We start from the raw sequence: 18,904 nt of genomic DNA, 5'->3' as shown, positions 1-18,904 counted from the left end.
AGCTCTCTTAAAGTCACCACCGTGCTCACGCCCCTTTCCCAGAGGTCTTCAAGTGTGTTTGCTTCGTGAGCACAAAATGGCCATCGATCCTCACAGGGTGGCTCTTGCCTTCTGTTTGAGGCAGAAAAAAGATCTTTCTACTCAACTCTACCAAATCCCTGAGCAAACTAAGGACTCACGTGGGCCTTTCCCTATCCAAGCTTTTAACTACTTCTCCAGGACACTCCAGGTCTTGATTCAGTCATTGAGGAAGAGAGTGGTAACCATTTGGGGGAGGGGAGTAAGACCTTGAATTCATTCATCTGAAAGTGGAGGATCTGTGGACCTAGGATCTTGTATCTATTTTTCCCTACAATATTTAAAAGTTATATTTTAGTGTGTGTGTGTGTGTGTGTGTGTGTGTGTGTGTGTGTGTGTGTGTGTGTATACTCTTGTGTAATCTTCGTGTCATGCCATGCACACGAGGGACTGAGAAGACAACTACTTTTGGGAGTCAGTTCTCTACTTCCCCGATGTGGGACTTGGGAATTGAACTCAGATCATCATGCTTGGCAGCAAGCACCAGTAACCACTGAGGCATCTTGCTGGTTCGTCTTCTGTGTATCTTAGCATAATGCAGCAGCAGCCCCCAAATTAACAAGCACAAAGAAAGCTAAGGGGCCAGAACATGCGTGCCGGGATACCAAGCTCTCGGGAGCCCACTCTATCTCCTGTTCCCTTGACCAGGAACGGATGAGGGTAAGAGAAAAATGGGTCTGGCAGCCTCGTTTTTGCCAAAGCCATTGCTGGATCAAGGAAGAAATTGGAAGAGGTGAACAGGAGCGGCCGTCTCCATAGCAGACCGGAGAGAGCATCATACACAGTAAACTTTCCTGCTGAGATTCTATGGGATTCTATGGCAACAACTGGATGCTCCCTTACTGTGGAAGGAGGGTGTTCTGGCTGTCTCAGACAAGCACCATGATCAGAACGGATGGAACGACCACCACTCTAAACATCCTTTTCTGGCTCTTTGCTGGACCACCCCCCCGGGGGGCAGCAAATATCCACAATCATTAGAAACAAGGTCTTGGGACTCCTAAGCAGATACTGTGTCAGCTTCCAGCTTCCCAGGGACTGCAAGGAATAAAACTAAAGAGCTAAAGACCAGATCATCTTGAAATTTTTTTTTAAAGTAGTTGATGTCTGCTTTTGTTGGTACAACGAGAATGAACAGAACCTGGACTTTGCTGGAACGCGTCTGGAGATTGGGGCGGAGTCACATTGTCACCTGCAAGACCATGTTTAATCTATGTATTTCAGTACAGACTAGTTCTGCACTCTGCTCTGTGGCTGAAGGGCAAATGCTGGCCCTTGGCCTTTTGTCCCAGGCAGCCATTTGGAAGATTCTAGTGCAAAGTTTTTACGCTTTTTCTCCAGGTTCTTTTCAGCTCCGGTAACTTCCGTTCAGCGAGGGTGAAATATAGAAGTGAATTCTTTTCTGCGCTGTGCTTTGCGTTTTCGAGGGTCTGAGAATGAGTCCGATTGTCATTACGTGTCTTCATCTCCCAGGGTGGCTGAGGTGGCTAGCCCTCCACTGAGGGAACCTTCTGGATCTGTGGTGTAGACCAGTGCTTCCCAGCCCTGTAGACTTGGCTGGTGTTTTTGAGCAGATGTGAAGCAGGTAGGGACACTTTCCCTGCCTTCCAACCTGGCTCCAAAAGCGAGTGGTTTTAAGGCCCTAACGCTAGGTGGCGCCACCGGGCAACGGGAGCCTGATTCCAGAATGGCTGCCTGCTCCACCCTGGCCCAGGACGGTAATAAACTTTTCCGTTGTCCCCTAAGACCTTTGTAGCATATTCCAGCGCAGACTAGTACCTTCTTGTCAACTGCATCCACGATTGTTCTGTGGGACAAACTAGTAGACGCTTGGCCCAAACTTTTGAACGAGTAGATTTTCTTTCAGGATTGTGTGTGTTTGGATTTATTTCCTGCTGGGGACTGAACAGCACACCTTGCTATCACCGAGCAAGCGTTCTGCCGCGGAGCTCTATCTCCGGCTCCATTTTTACGTTTTTTTGGTTTTTTAAATTTTGAGACAAGTAAGTTCCTTTGGTGGTCTTGAACTCACGATCCAGCTCACACGGTGATCCTCTGCCTCAACCTCGTAGCTTAGATGCCAAGCCTGTTGCTGGAGACCAGAAGCTTTCAAACCCAGTGCAGAGGAGGAGTGGCTAAGAACTCTTTGGCTGGCCCCATGGGGGTGCGCGCGCACGTGATGCCTGAAACAGCAGGGTGGTGGGGTCTGTAGTTCCTTTAGATGGTAGCTGTAGCACTAATACAGTCCTTCCAGGGAAGTCAGGGCCTCGCCCACACAGCCCGCGGTGCTAGCGAGCATGGCTGCAGAGTTTCCTTCTCACCTGTAAGGGCTTGGAGTTTCCGGGAAGCCTTTGGTCTCAGGTGACAGCCACCTCAGCCAGAAGACCCTTCTAATTCCTCCTCCCTCTTCCTCTTTTGTGTCCCCATAGCTCAGCTCTGACCTCCAGTTTGGGATCTGGCCCAACTGTTGAGCTTTCTGCTTGCCACTTGCCCCATCTGACAGGACCCCGTGACGTCACACACGGATCTGTGTTAAACTCACAGCCAGGGCGAGGCACAGGGCTAAACCGATCCAGGCCACTTCCAGTTGAATTTGGAGCAAACACGGCAACGTTTGAAAGGCACAACTCAACAGAACCTTTCGGGTTAGTTTAATGCACGGCGGCATTTGTTTCTGTACTTTAAATGGAAATACTTTGGAAGATTAAGCTGTATTTTTCATCTTGCTTGCTACTGTGTTGGTTTTCCAGTTCTCAGTGAGCTTTCGTTTTACAATAAGAGGAGGATTTGAACCGGCTTTCAGGTCACAGGAAAGTTGTGATAGCTCCTCCTGTTTTACTTGATTGACAGCTTGCTTTGGAACTGCTGTTTATTAACTAAACCCAAGTTTATTTGTAGATCTTAGTCTTTTTTTTTTAACCTAATGTTTTCTTTATGCACCACCCTCAAATTTGAGACAGGGTCTTGCAGTGCAACAAAGGTGCCCCTCAAACCTGACATCCTCCTGCCTCGGCATCCTCTTGCTGGGATTACAGGTGTGTACCACCCCCTCCCTGCTATCAATGTGTTACCATTTTGTTTTACAGGAGATAAGAATTTCCTTTTAAACCAGTCTTTAACCTACTATTGCAGGCGTGTCTAGCTACCAACAGTCTTTTTTTTTTTTAAATCCCAGTACCCCACGATACCTGCTGCCACTGGGTCTTCCTTCCTTTGGCTGTGACAATGTTTTCAGATTTTCCATTTGTTCTGGGGACCTAGACTGTTGGTATTTAGTCTAGGCTCCGCCCCACAGTTACCTGGCAACAGCCAGGTATGCCTGAATCACTATAAAAAGGGGCTTCTTGCCCCCTCCTCTCTCTTGGGCTCCTGCCCTTGCTCCTTTTCCCCCTCTCTCTCCCTGTTCTCCTCTCCCCTCCGTCTCACATGCTCATGGCTGGCCTCTACTCTTCTCTCCCTCCCTCCCTCCTTCCCTCCCTCCCTCTTCCTCCTCTTCTTCTTCCTCCTCCTCCTCCTCCTTCTTCTCTCTCTCTCTCTCTCTCTCTCTCTCTGCCTTTCTCTGTCTCTACTACTCCCTCCCCCGACTCCCCTCCCCATGTCCTAAATAAACTCTATTCTGTACTATATCATCGTGTGACTGGTCCCTCAGGGGTAAGGGATGCCTCAGCATGGGCCCACAGAGGCACCCCATTTCCCCAAACCATACTGTGCCTCCACCAAACACATACCTGGCTTCTCTCTTTTTTTTTTTTTAAAGATTTATTTATTTATTATTATATGAGTACACTGTCACTGTCCCCACACACACCAGAAGAGGGCATCGGATCTCATCACAGATGGTTGTGAGCCACCATGTGGTTGCCGGGACCTGAACTCAGGACTTCTGGAAGAGCAGCCGGCGCTCCCAACCACTGAGCCATCCCTCCAGCCCATGGCTTCTCTTATCTAAGACACAACAGACACTTGAGAGGTCAAGCATTCTGTGGAATGGTCTGTTGTCCCCTCTCTGACACTTGCTTGTGATCAGTCTAGTTTATGGAAAGGAAGCTCAGGAGGCACCGTTTCATCGTAGCTCATCAAAATACCCACAGTCACCAGGAGTCGTCAATGTGACATTAACTCTGGTCACAGGGCTGAGGCGCTGTTTGATTTTTCTGCTTCACGGGTCATCGGTCACTGTTTCCAGTCTGTGACTTGTACTTAAAGTAGGTTTAAAAAACTTCGAGGCTGAACGGAGTGGGGATGGGGGCATCTGCACCCTTAGGTTATCTCCGTTTTTCAGCAGCCCCCTCTACCCGTGGGCTATGAACCCCCTGGCTAGTTTGTTCTCATTGGCCCTTACACGAGACACAAACTCAAAACGGACTGGAGTCTGGCGGTGTCTCTTCCACTCAAGCTAAGCTAGGGTCTGGTGGAGTCCCTGTCACTGACGTGTTGGCTTTTGCTGTGGAAAGCATACTGAATATATTTCAAAGTGATTGCTTTCCGTCTTTCCACGGTGTGTATTGTTAGTGCGATTTTCTTGGTATCCATTACCTAATGAATGCGTTTCGTACGTGGTTGTTCCCTGACTTGACAGGGCATCTCTGAGATCAAAACCAACCCCCCACACTCCCCATCCCCTATTCTCAGAGCAGTGTGCATACAGCCTGGAGAACTTCATCCAGAAACCTGAACTGATAGCCCAGGTGGCGTCTGCCCGCTGAGCCACCCTGGGCTGTGTCTTCTGTCCCCAGTCTTTTCAAATTTCAGTGTAGGACTTCAGTTCCCCCCTGGTCTAAGAAATGTCGTTGATTTTTTTGTGGGTTCAGAATATTTTTTGTTGTTGTAAGGATGGGGTGACGGCATCTCATCCCTCAGCATTCACTTTTTGGTGTTTAAAACCTTCTTCAAGGGGCTGGGGATTTAGCTCAGTGGTAGAGCGCTTACCTAGGAAGCGCAAGGCCCTGGGTTCGGTCCCCAGCTCCGGGGGGGGGGGGGGGAAGAACCAAAAACCTTCTTCAAATGAAAGGCCTTGAATGGCAGATTCTATTGTTGGTGATCTTGACTCGATAAGACAGGGAAGGATGGGTTTCGCTCTCTGGCAGGCTATCAGAAGATGCATGTAGCTCACATGTGTGACGGTGAGTTAGGGCAGTGGGACCTTGATCACGATTCGATCATAGGTGCAGCCTCCCCTGGAAGTTTGGAGATGGAAATGCATTTAAAACCTTCCAGGTCTGTGTAAAATACCCAGAAAACCAAGTGGCACCAGGCCTGCTCCTGCCCTGGTCTCGAGGCATTTAGACTAATAGAAAACAACAGCTTTTCTGAAACTTGAGGAAGTGACTTCAAGTGTACTGGCTGGAAATTTACAAGCCAGTGCATGTAATCGTGGGCAGGAGGCAGAACCAGGGTCATTTGTTTCAGAGCCTATTTGCCAGCCTATCAGGAAGAGGGGAAGCATGCTAATCTGATTAGAGGATGTTCAAGCGGCTGTGGGGCAACTGTGAAATCTCAGCCTCTGAAGCACCCATGGGAAAAACACAGCCCTCATTCCTGTTAGATTTTATCGACAGCAGCCAGAGAACGACTCAGCAGTTAGAGATTTAAATGCCAGAGATGTTCTTTCTGAACAGAACTGAAGAACCAAGCCCCAGATGGCGTTTCTTATTCAGGGCACACAAATGCCTCCCACAAACCCCAGACAAAGATATAGAATAAGAATAAACATCTAGAATTCTGAAAAGCTGTCTGGGAAAAAAAAAAAAAACCCAAAAACCCAACAACCTGGATCCACTAATCGTAACAGATAGGAAAAGCTGGCAAAACCCAGGCAGGCAGATTTATTTATTAAGTAGCCATTTCCAATCCTAAACAGAGCCTGGATCCTTTTAGGAAGGATCTAAAAATAGTCTAAAAATAGTTCATGCCATGCACATGCACGCACACGCATGCACACGCAGTCACATACAAATGTGCACACACACACATTAGTGTATGTAATGCTAACCGTAGAACTTTGAGGCAGTGTTAACTCCTTCTCTGTCATGTTCCCTTCCAAATGACTGAGACATATCAGAAAGTTGATTTCTCGCCAAAGTTGATTCTGCCTGAGCCTTGGGTAATCAGAAAATCTTATTAAGAAGAAAATTCCATTATCGTTTAGGACTTGAGTTAATGACCTTCTTTTATCTCCTGTTCTTTGGCCTAGGGCACAGGGCTATTATTATATTAAAGGGTATTTTGGGTGTAACATCCAGGCACAAAATACAGTGGATTAATTTTTGCTTCGTCTTTAGCGGCAGAATAACTGTGAATGAGGCAATACTTGTGTGGTGTCATTCTATGGCTGCCACCTGATTCCCTGGGGATGTTTGTACATTCCAGAAGCAATTCTTCTGAACCACAAATCATTTTTGTATGTTGATGATAAATAATTCTACATGTCAAATTTTCCTAGAAACCTCCCCCCCCGTGTGTGTGTGTGTGTGTATATGTATGTATGTATGTATGTATGTATGTATGTATGTATGTATGTGTCTCAGTTTGGGTTTTACTGCTGTGAACAGACACCATGACCACAGCAACTCTTTTTTTTTTTCTTTTCTTTTTTTCGGAGCTGGGGACCGAACCCAGGGCCTTGTGCTTGCTAGGCAAGCACTCTACCACGGAGCTAAATCCCCAACCCCGACCATAGCAACTCTTCTAAAAGACAACATTTAATTGGGGCTGGCTTACAGGTTCAGAGAGGGTAGAGGAGCTTCGAGTTTTTGCCTCTTATTCTGAAGGCAGCTAGGAGAAGACTGACTTCCAGGGAGCTAGGATGAGGGTCTTAAAGGCCACGCCCACAGTGACAAACATCCTCCAGAAAGGCCACACCTCCTCCAACAAGGCCACACCTTCTAATAGTGCCACACTTCCTAATAGTGCCACTCCCTGGGTCAAGCATTCAAACCACCACAGTTTTGCGTGCGTGCGTGCGTGTGTGCGTGCGTGCGTGCGCGCGTGTGTGTGTGTTGTCTTGGAAACATTTGGAGACCTCCGCTGAGCTTCATCCTTTCCAGATGAAATGGAGCAGCAGGCCCTGCGTTCGAGAGTAGATTGGTTTGTGAAAAACCCGCTGTAAAGCTAGGGGCCTAGAAGCAGCGTTGCAGGTGCTGCCCCACTTACAGTCTAGGTTGCAGATGTAACACTGACTGGCCTTCCCTCAAATGAAGGCGCGTGTGCAGATGCTCTTGGCTATGCGTGCCAGAGCCCAACTTCCTGTGTCCTCCGTCACTTTATTTTTGAGACAGGGTCCCTTAGTGAGCTTGGAGCTTGCCATTTTGACTAGACTGCCTCCACAATCATCCCGGCTTCACACTACAGGGCTGGGGTCCCATGTGTATGCCACCACTCCCGGTCTTTACCTGAGTGCTGTGACTCTGAACCCAGGCCCTTGGCATAGCAAGCCCTTTACCTCCTCAGCCATCTCTCCAGTCCTCGGATGAAGTTTGCAACCATTCCAGAATCTATAATTAGCAAAAGAAAAAAAAAATAAATAAAAGGCTTTCATCGCTTCTGATTCATGTTAAGGAAGGTCAGTCAGTGGAAATAATAATTCTGAGGGCCTGAGATGTCACCAGTTAGTCATTTGGGAAAAGGTCAGCAGATTAAAAACAGCAGTGGTAGACACGGGTTCAAAGCCTGGTGAGACCTTCGTTAATGTAGTAAGCCAGCACACGGACTTTGGACAAGGGCATGCCTAGCTGGAAGCCACTTGGGAATCTTAACTTCTGGTGTTTTAAAGTGGCTGTTGCTTTAATAATTACCATGGTGGTGTCTGGCGTGTTTTGACAGATTTAAATCTTTCATTTAACACTTCTTATTTCACAAGCACAGGCAGCCCTGATTCTTCATTTCTGCTCTTTAATTCACCCTCTTTAACAGGCTCTCGCATCGTGTGCATGTGTGTGTGGTGTGTGCGCGCACACGTGCACATGTGCGAGTGTCTGAGGTAGAAGCACAATTGAAGAATGCACTAATGTTAATTAAGGGTGTGTCCTGTTCCTGTGCTGTGTGACATCTGGAACCTGTGCCCTTTCAGAGCAGAGACTATGTCTTATATAAATAATCACCTTTCAGCCTACCTTATGCAAATTAGTCTTAATAATCTCACAATGATGAAGAAACCATACGGGTACGTCCTGTTCACCAAGCAGGAGTATCTACTCTCCTTTCCCTCTGTGAGTTTGAGTGTCATGACCCAACAGGGCTGTTTCTTTCCCTTGATTTCAGCTGCTCAGAGATGTTGGAGGTCACCAGGCGAGAGCGTGGGCATTCAAGCCGCAATGCCTGGAGACAGGCACAGAGACACATGCTACAGTTAGGCAAGCTGGACTTTTAAAACGTGACAGAAACAAGAGCAGAAACCCCGAGCAAAGCAAGTTTTCACAAAATAAGAATTCGTAGCCAGATAATGAAAAACTTTATTACTTTTTATTCTGACTTATGAGAATAATAGACTTGTTGGGGAAAAAATTTAAACCACAGAATTATTTTTTTTAAAAAGTGTTGGGGTTGGGGATTTAGCTAAGTGGTAGAGCGCTTGCCTAGCAAGCGCAAGGCCCTGGGTTCGGTCCCCAGCTCCGAAAAAAAGAAAAAGTGTCTCATAGAGAAGATTTGAGTCCAGTTTCCAACACTCATGTCAGGGGCTGCAGCTTCAGGAAATGAGAACCTACGAGCTTTAAGGGCAGCTAGACACACACAGGCGCTCTCTCTCTCTCTCTCTCTCTCTCTCTCTCTCTCTCTCTCTCTCTTTCCCTCTCTCCTACTCTCTCTCCCACTCCCCTTTTTCCTTCTCTCCCTCTCCCCCTCTTCCCTCTCTCTTGCTCTCTCTCTGATACACATACAATTAAAGTTAAAATAAACTCTTAAAACCTTATCAGAGGGAAATAACCACTAATTTTTTGCTCAATAGACAGCCCCCCAAGGAATATTAATGTGTAGGGTTTTTTTTCCCCCCACAATGATGGAGTCAGACTAAAGCATAGTATTGGAGCAACCCTTTTTGCTCTCTGTGCCTCTGGCTTTCTATTAATATTAATAATCTAAGTATTCTTATATCAATCCCACTCCACAGACTGGGTCTGACGAGCATTTGTGCCATTTCTATATCTTTTTAGACTCCAGTAGAATGCAACTGAGGATTCGAGAGCACGGTCAGCTTCCTGGAATCTGCTGTGGGTCTTTGGAAGAGGCTGTCTACTGAACTCCAACAATCATAATCCCATGTGTGCTGCCCCCTGACACCACTTCGTCCAGCTGAGGGCTTTCTGAAGTCCCTGGCCGTTCTTCTTTCTCTACGTACCATGTCACTGTGTGGGCACGGATCAGTTCTCTCTGAGAAGCTGAAATTAGTTTTTCAGAAAGTGTGTGTCGTAATTCTCACCCCTTGGCTTCATAGCTTGGGTCCCCTGGAGGTTTTGCAAATGCTCTTTTTCTTCCCTTCCATTGTTTGTTTGTTTTTCAAGACATCATTTGTTTGTTTTTCTGTGTAGCCTCCCATGTCCCCGGAACTCACTCTGTGAACCAGGCTGGCCTTGAACTCACAGAGATCCAGCTGCCTCTGCCTGTTGAGGGCTGGGATTAAAGGCTAGAGCCACTACTACCTAGCCCAGCTAGCACTCTTAATCTTTACCTATGTACTTCTTTCTCATCCTACAGAAGCATACATCTACTTTCCATATATCCCAAATGAATATTTTCTGAAAGGCTGGGTCACATTGCATTCTTTTTTCTGCTAATAACAACTGTATGCTGGGTGTGATAGGACTGGGGGCTTCAAGCTTAGGAAGATTTGCTTCTGAGGGGCGCTCATCCTGCGTGCTTAGCTTACGGGTTGCTCTCCAGTGATCTTTTTTTGGCAGTAAATCCACTTGCTGGTTTAATTCTGAATTGCATTACTCTGATTTTGCTGCTGAAGCAGGAGGAAAAAAATAGTTTCTCTAAACGTCGTCAAAAATACAGAATTGCATTTTGCACCGTAGGCATGTTAGAATTCTGGAGCCCAAGGAAACCGAGGCTGTGGAATTGTGGGTTCTTAACCTTGGGTGAGCTTAAGAAGCCTGTTAACCCTATGCATTGCTGTGTGTGCGTATATGTGTCCATGTGCATGTACATGTGGGTGCACAAGTGTATCATGTGCATCCATGTTTGTGCCTATGTGCATAAATGCATGTGTGTTCATGTACATGTATATGTGTGCCTGTCCATGTGCATGGCTATGTGTGTCTGTGTATCCATATACATGTATGTGTGTGTATGAGTGTATCATGTGTATCCATGTTTGTGTCTATGAGCATAAACGTATATGTGTTCATGTGCAAGTATATGTGTGTCTGTGTGTGTCTGTCCATGTGCATGGCTATGTGTGTCTGTGTATCCGTGTACATGTATGTGTGTGTATGAGTGTATCGTGTGTATCCATGTTTGTGCCTATGTGCATAAATGTATGTTCATGTGCATGTATATGTGTGCCTGTGTATGTGTATGTGCGTGCCCCCATTATACTTGAAGACCACTTTCCATTAGATTTTCAAATGAACCCATGGTAGAAATAATGGTTCAAAATCATAAGGCAATCATTTTGGAAAGGAACAGGCTGAATCTAGAAACCCGGCCCAAGGTCAGTCTCTAACTATTCCGGGGCCTTAGCAACCAAATTAAACACAGTCTTGTTTCTAACTCATATCAACAGGACTTTTTAACCACCTCCCCCCAATTCCCGAAGATCTCTGAGGCTGAAATGAGCCATTCTGCACCGGCTCTGCCGTGAGCCCAGGTGTATCTCTGCATTTCCCTCCTTAGCTATAAAATAGGAATGAGAAATAATTTTTACAGTGGAATCGAGGTGGCTCAGTGGCTAGAGGCATTGCCATCAAACGGATAATTTGTGTTGTCCGCGTGGAACCACGTGGTATATGGGAAGTTGTCCTGTGATCCCTACATTTGCAATGTGGTACACAGTATGTGCATGACGACACACACACACACACACACACACACACACACACGCCCACACTACTTTTTTTTTTAAGATTTATTAATCATATATGAGTACACTGTAGCTGTCTTCAGACACACCAGAAGAGGGCATCAGATTCCATTGCAGATGGTTGTGAGCCACCATGTGGTTGCTGGGAATTGAACTCAGGACCTCTGGAAGAGCAGTCAGTGCTCTTAACCACTGAGCTGTCTCTCCAGCCCACGCACACACTACTTAAGGAAATGTAAAATATTTTAAAAATTCAGTTATATTGTTTTACTTACTCACTTTACATCCTCACTTTACATCCCTTCCACAATCCTTCCCCATCCTCCTCCCCCTTATTTAAGACAGTGGGGATCCCCCAGGTATTCCCCACTACCCTCTCAATCAAGTCTTTTTGAGGCTAGGCCCTTTCTCTCCCACTGAGGCCAGACAAGACAGCTCAGCTAGAACGACATATCCCACATACAAGCAACAGCTTTTTGGGACAGCCCCTGGTTCCAGTTGTACAGGACCCACACGAAGGCCAAGCTACGTACAAGTAGGAAGGCCTTTTAGGGAACCCTTTATAGAGGGTTTCGTAGGACTGTGGAAAGAGCATGCTAAGTGTTGTAAAGGCAGTCAATACAGGAGCACTGTTGGGCATGGTTATCAGCTGAGCCAAACCACCGCCATCTTTGGGAGTTCCGCTGTACCCGCTTGTAAAGACCACCCCGCTGGGGTTGTTGTCTGTTTGAATCCTCCAATAGTTCCAGGCACTCTCTACCACCTGCTGTGTGTAATTCCTCCCTTCTGCGCACAGCCTTGTGGCTTCAGACCGAGATTAGAGTATGTGAGATGGGGGAAGCCTAGAGGAAGGCGGACCATCTATATAGCTATGTGGAAAGCCATCATCCTATGGGGAAAGCCATGATCCGTGCTGCATAAAGACTTTTCTGTAAGACCTTTTGGAAGGGAACACCCACTCCAGGAAGTAGCCTGTCACCTCAGGAAGTCCGGCTAACTCATTGCTTTCCCAGAAGGAACTTTGGTGGAATTGAGCCTTAGTTTTTTGTTATAAGCATGAGGGAGTGGGAGGGAAGGGCATCAGCAATTTTATTTTAGCGACAGCCACATAACGTATCATTTAGCTTGTCTGACACATCCAAAAGACACATCTGTAAGAACAGAGAACCGATCAGGGATTTCTCGGATGGTTTTCGATTGAGCTTTGTAGACCATTAATAATTGAAATAAGGATTAATCGAACACAAGCACTGCCATACCACAATGCTCAATCAGATAACAGGGGCAGCTGGTAACTGATGAATGGATGGGTGGTGTATACAGGGTGGATACTCTGGCAGGGGGATGGTTTATGTCCCATAAAGAACAGAGAAGGACGGCACGAGATTTCATCAGATGGCGTGCAATTTAAAACTTACGGTTTATTTCCAGGACTTTCTATTTGATGTTTGCGGACCGTTGTCATCAACTGTGTGGCTAAAACTGGAAATCCCAAAGTGTTTTTCTCAGTTGTGCCCATCCTTAGAAAACCAGGGGTGAGTCTTGGTTTAACCCAAAGTGAAGCATGCTGTGTTCTTATGGTGGCGCGCGAGACGGATCGGAGCGGCACGCTATTTGCTGACCCCTTAGCTTTATCAAGCCTTTTACCAGTACAGCCTGGAGATCCATTGCTTGCTTTCTTCTGCCTGATTCTCCTCAACTGAGCCAGCAGCCATGTGACTGCTTTCACGAACTTAGTGACTCAGAAAGGTTGAATAGGGGGAGAGGCAGCTGACAGCTATAGAAACAAAGGCCCACATCACATGACAGACAGGAGGCAGGCCCTGGGTCAGCGCTAGAAGCAACCAGTGGGAGAGAGGAGACGGGCCCACTGTGAAAGGCACGGCTCACGATGACAACAGCAACGTGACTCTTTTAGAACAAAAGGCATCTTTATGTGAGCATGACTTTAACTCAAAATAAGAGGAAGGATGGCAGATGTACCCTGGACGTGGAACTTTGTCTCCTCTTGGTCCTCATGTGATTGGGGCACAATGAATGCCCAGGCTCCGGGGCAGAGAGACAGTGGTAGTCACTGGATCTTGCAGATGTACTCAGCTTAAATAAGCTTTCTGGTTTTGTTCTGGTTTGGGTCAAACTGGGGATAACAGTATTTCATTTCACTATTATTTGTGTTTTGCGAGCTCGTGTATACAAAGGTCCCTTGCATATTTTGAAAGATAAATAATACAAGTATTACAAGGAGCAAATAAAAGTCCGATATTATTGTTTAAGTAGTTGTAAAAATTATTATAACAATTTCTTCCCCATCATCTACACTTAGGCTACACTGGTAACTGGGTTGAGGAAAAGAACGGTCGTTTTCTAGTACTTCATAAATCTATGTTGGTTGATTTTTATCACTCTCTCCAAAGAACTGAGAAGAGCAACTTAGAGAGGAAATCTTTAATTAATTTACTGTTTTGGCCCATGGTCAACCAGCTTGCTTGCATCTGGGCTCAAGGCAAGGTTGAAACATCCTTTCAGAAGACACTGTCAGAGAAAATAAGACAGGGATGGAGAAAAAAGGAAAGGGAATTCTGGGTATGGAAAGGGGAGGGAAGAAAGAGGAGGATGTGGAAGGAGAAGAGGGGAGAGGAGATACCAAGGACAGGACCCACGCTTCAGAACCACATCCCTAGGTATCTCCTGGCAGAGGCCATCCCTTAATATCCCATTTGGTACAAACCCACCAGTAGGGCAACCCAATGGTGGGGTAAGGGTTACCATGATCCGTTTCATTTCAGCAGAACCACAATAGCAGTGTCTATACCACAGCCTATGGGGGGAGCACTTCATATTTAAACCATAGTGCCATTCCTAAAAGGACATTTCCAGAACAGAAACTTACACTTCCTTCCTTAAACAAAACAGAACCACAAAACCCTGTCCCTAAAACCGTGGTATCCCCTATGATATAATCCTGTACTTTTATCCCTGAATTCCAATGATCCAGCAGAAAGAATTTAGATGAAGGTATTCAGGGACCAGAGCGATGAGGGTCCCCTCTATGTTATCGTCTCAGGCCCAGTGGTGCCCGCACAGAAGTGGTTAGAACCTAGGAGAATACTTAAGAATTTAACCTTTAGAGCTGGTGTCCAAGAACACCACCAAAGGCCATGATTTACTATCTGACCATGTTTATAACCTGTTTGCAACTATTTTTTTAACAAAACCATCAAGCCATGACGATGAAATACTACTTTAAAGTTTACAAGTAGCCAGTGTCTATAGGTACATCAGTTTGTCGCTATGCGATAGTCTTACAGTTGGGGCAGAACTCCAAAGACACAACTCTCCACTAGTACTTCGAAACTCCATTTTTAAGTCTTTAGAAAATCGAAGGCCCATTATGTGTAACTCGAAATGCTGTCATCTCAGCTTGCCACAGTATAGAGCACTGTTGTCTCGTCCACTGCTTTTCTTTAGCGACTTATTGCAAAAATCCTTCGGAGGAGAATTTTAATCTAAGATAAAGCCTGAATTTCTAGTCACAGGGTAATTAATTCCATGCTGCTTATGTCCCAGAGGAATTAAAATTGACTTAACGATCAGTAGCAACTCTGGAAAGCAGAGTCTGCATGGTATTGATGAGATCTGTGCAAGGGAGACATCTGTGAGGGACATTGATCTCTTCTCTCTTCTCGTCTCTTTTGGAAACCAGAGGCTGACACAGGAAACTATCTTACAATAACATAAACTGCCATTTTTCTCAGACTCGGCGTTTATTTCTAGAGCTTCAGAGAGGCAACTGTCTTCAGAAAATAGTCTTTAGCTGCCCAGACAGAGAGGATAGAGGTTGGCAGGGGTTGGGAGGATGAGTGAATTTGGGAGCAGTGTCTTACAGTTATCATTGCTGAGGTGAAGCACCAGGACTCACACAGGGCAGGAATCTGGAGGCAGGAGCTGATGCAGAGGCCATGGATGGATGCTGCTTACTGGCTTGCTCCTCATGGCTTGCTCAGCCTGCTTTCTTATAGAACCCAGGACCACCAGCCCAGGGGATGACACCGCCCACAATAGGCTGGATCCCTCACCCATCAATCACTAATTAAGCAGATGCCTTACAAGCTTGCCTACAGCCCAAACTTAAGGAAGCATTTCCTCAATTGAGGTTCCCTCCTCTCAGATGACTCTCGTTTGTGTCAAGTTGACCCAGAACCGTCCGGCACAGACAGGAAATGCACAGGAGGTAAGGGAGTTTCTAAAAATGATTGGAAAGCTTGAATAGCCAGGACCTCATAGTATAAAAATCAAAGAGTATGAATCAGCTCACATTTATATGTATTTAAAACCAAGCACTTCAAAAATCATTCCTCTTATTTTCCCCCCTCCATTAAAAGAAAGTCTATCCAAGCTTCACAACTGGCCATCTGGGTGAACTGTAATTGTGTTCAGCGGCGGGAAAATAGGGGTCGCACTAGCTGGAAAATAGAAACACCAGGGCTCAAGTCAGAATGGCTGGCCGCTGTCGTCATCTGTGTGAATTTGGTGACTGTCAGGCTATTATTTTAACATTCTGAACCATTAAATTTGAAGCGTTGTCTGTAACAAGGTCACGGTCATCGAAGTGTTGGTTATGTGGTGGTGCTGAGGAGAAACAGACATTGGCATGTTTAAGAGAGTGTCTAGAAACCAAGAACTTGGGGGCAGAAAAGGAAAATGTTCAATAAAATCCTAAAAGAAGAAGACAGGGCCACCACCACTCCCTAACAACTCAAGAATGTCTGCTGAAGTTGGACAGTAAAGCAAGCCTAGGGTACTGTCGTGGTGGGGAGAGGTTCTCCCTGCTGACATCATGAAAAAGCTGATGTAGCTAAAGAGAGCAAATGGGTAGAGATGGGCGGTACACAGGAGCACGGGCATCCAGAGTGGGAGTAGACAAGAGGACTGAACTGTCCACAGGTACCAGGGATCGTGTTGGAGAGGTCGTAACGATGGGATCATAAAGATGGTTCATTCAGCAAAGGGCAAATTCCGTAAAACCCACAGAGGTGTTTCCATGGTGACCATAAATCCCATCGAGCGGACATTGAAGATGAACCATCAAACAGGGCTGAGAAATGCATTGCTGTGGTTGGCGGTTGTATGCTAAAGGCTAATGAGAATGGAGGGGATGGCGTAGGGCAGGGCAGAACCTCCCCACTGAGGGCCTGAACATCTCTGGGTTTTCAGACCGGAACGAACATGTACATACTAAAACATTTGTTTTCTTTAAATTTTTTATTGAAAAAATTTGTTTTATGTGCATGCATAAAATTTTACTTGTTTTTATGTGCGTGTATGTGTGTGTGGGTGGGTGGGCATGCATACTATGGCATGCATGTGGAGGTCAGAGGACAACTTCTAGGAGTCGATTCTCTGCTTCTACCATGTGGGTTCCAGGGATTGATCTCAGGTCATCGGAGTTTGTGGCAAGTGCTTTTCTTTGTCCCCCACTCCTGTCCCCGGCAAGAGAATGTTAATAAGAGATTAGTTTGGAAAATGCTTTATTACTTTAAGATTTATCTTATTTAAAATTTGTGGGGGTGTGTGTATATATGTCTGTGAATTTCTGGGTGGGTGCATGCATATGAGTGCAGATGCCCAAGGAAACCAGAAGAGGGATTGGATCCCCTGGAACCACTTTTATAGGAGCCTGTGGTTTGCCCAGTGTGGATGCTGGGGATCAAAGTTGGTGTGGTGGTGTGAATGAGAATGTCCCACATGGGTTCCTATATTTGAATGCTTCATCCCAGCTAGTGGAACTCTTTGAGAAGGATGAGGGGGTGTGGTCTAGTTGGAGTGGGTGTGGCCTGGTTGGAGTGGGCGTGGTCTAGTTGGAGTAGGTGTGGCCTTGTGGTAGAGGTGTCCCTGGGATTGCTCTTTGAGGTTTGAAAAGCCCATGACAGGTTCAGTGTCTGTCTGCTCTCTGCCTGTTGCCTGTGGATCAGGATGTTAAAGTTCTTTCAGCCCCTGCTCCAGCACCATGTCTGTCTGCTTCCCACCATGATGATCATGGACTAACCTTCTAAAACTGTAAACAGGCCCTCAACGGTTCTGTTATAAGAGTTGCCTTGGTCATGGTGTCTCCTCAAGAACAATAGAAGAGTGGCTAAGACACTTGGATCCTCTGCAAGAGCAACAAAAGAGCTTAACCGCAGAGGTGTCATCTGGCACTTTACCTCAGGTGATTTCTCAAAAATCGGCTTTTGTTGTTGTTTTTGAGACAGTCTCTGTATGTTGCCTTGGCTGTCCTGGAACTTGCTATGTTGACCAGACTGGCTTTAAACTCACAGAGATCTGCCCACTTCTACCTTCTGCGTGTTGGGGTTAAAGGTGTGTGCCACACCAATCCTGGCTTGATTGCCTTCATTTTATATCTAAATATAGTCGACTATGTTTGTACTATAAGAATTATTTCTTTTTTTCTTTTTTTTCATTAATTCATTTGTTTATTCACTCCACATCTCAATATCAGCCCCCTCTCCTCCTGTTCCCCTCGAGCCCCTCCCCCTTTAAAATGTTTTCCTATACAAAATATTTAGATCATAGTCTTTCCCTCTCTAAACTCCTAGATCCTCCCACCCCACTGGTCACCTTACTTTGTTCTTTCTCTATCATGCACGTGCACGCACACACACACACACACACACACACACACACACACACCACCACTACCACCACCACCAAAACAGACCAGAAGTAAATAGAAAGTCCAATATCATTGAATAAAAGCTGTTAATTTCTCCTGTAACAGGAATCATGAAGAGAGGGGCTTGAATCCACACACAGCAACATTTCCTGTGACTCAGGTGGACATGCCAGGCCAATCAGGGTCAGGTCAATGAATTGTCCTGAAATAAAGAAGACAGAAGCCCCAAAGAAAGAGATTGATTTTTCCTTTCCAAAAGGGAAGAAGCTGGCAGAAGGCTTTTCTTAGAAAATTTCCAGAGTTTCTCAGCATTAAATGAAGCTTCTCCAGGTGCCTTCCACATTTTTCTTCTTTTTTTTTTCTTTCTTTTCTTTTCCTTTTTTTTTTTTTTGGAGCTGGGGACCGAACCCAGGGCCGTGAGCTTGTTAGGCAAGCGCCCTACCACTGAGCTAAATCCCCAACCCCAGCCTTCCACATTTTGAGTGGCCCCAACAGAGATGAAATCATCTAGTCTGCTCCTACAGGAGCCTCTTGGCCTCAGACCACCCCGAGTCCCGCAGTTAGGATGGGGAGGGGGAGGCCAGGATGTGTTTTCTGTAATGGCTATTTAGTGCCTGTTAATGTCACATTTTTGGTCAGTGACCATTATCTGCTTTTCTTGCTTCTATCTTAAGAGAGAGTGAGGTCATCTTTGGTGGCCACAAACAGGGCAGGAAGTAAAGTTAAAAAAAAGCTCTTTTAAGAGTTCATCCTTTGTGGAGGCACAGAGCCAGCTGAAAACCTTTAATCTTCTTAGGTCTTAGTAGAGCAGAAATGACATTGCAAACAGGACGGACAGCCACGTGCATCAGGAGGGAGCGAGCTGATTTAATGTTGTCATTCAACTCTCCTAAACTGATTAAATTGCTCACAAAATTGGTAAATTTCGACAAAAGCACCTTCGAGATATTCCAGCCTTGACACTTAGCATTAAATGTCAGTTCCATTTTTCCTTATAACTTTTAAAAGGGCTTCCCATTTATATCGGTTAGTTTTCGGTTTCTATGATAAAATACCATGATACTTACCTTTACTCTTTAAGACAAGGAATAAAGAATGTATTTTGGGGCACGTTTCCAGAGGGATAGAGTCCATCA

The 18,904-nt window shown here is 45.8% G+C and overlaps 1 long non-coding RNA gene across 3 annotated transcripts in view; it reads left to right on the top strand.

Annotated features, from left to right (window-relative positions):
* LOC120098867 (uncharacterized) overlaps positions 1 to 13,366 on the top strand; it is a 48,546-nt gene extending 35,180 nt beyond the window's left edge. For 2 of the 3 annotated variants that reach the window (XR_015645755.1, XR_015645757.1), the window contains exons 3-4: positions 2,508 to 2,723; positions 9,225 to 13,366. This is a non-coding gene — a long non-coding RNA (uncharacterized LOC120098867). Of the gene's footprint in view, positions 1 to 1,738; positions 1,797 to 2,507; positions 2,724 to 9,224 lie in introns of those variants that run through there. The other variant, XR_015645756.1, reaches the window with a different exon arrangement.
* Positions 13,367 to 18,904: the final 5,538 nt, after the last annotated feature.

This window comes from Rattus norvegicus, chromosome 20 (genome assembly GCF_021556685.1).
Source record: "Rattus norvegicus strain SHRSP/BbbUtx chromosome 20, alternate assembly SHRSP_T2T, whole genome shotgun sequence".
In the NCBI taxonomy this organism is placed as follows: domain Eukaryota; kingdom Metazoa; phylum Chordata; class Mammalia; order Rodentia; family Muridae; genus Rattus; species Rattus norvegicus.
The sequence above is the reverse complement of the archived record's forward strand: the minus strand, read 5'-3'. Positions and strand labels throughout refer to the sequence as shown.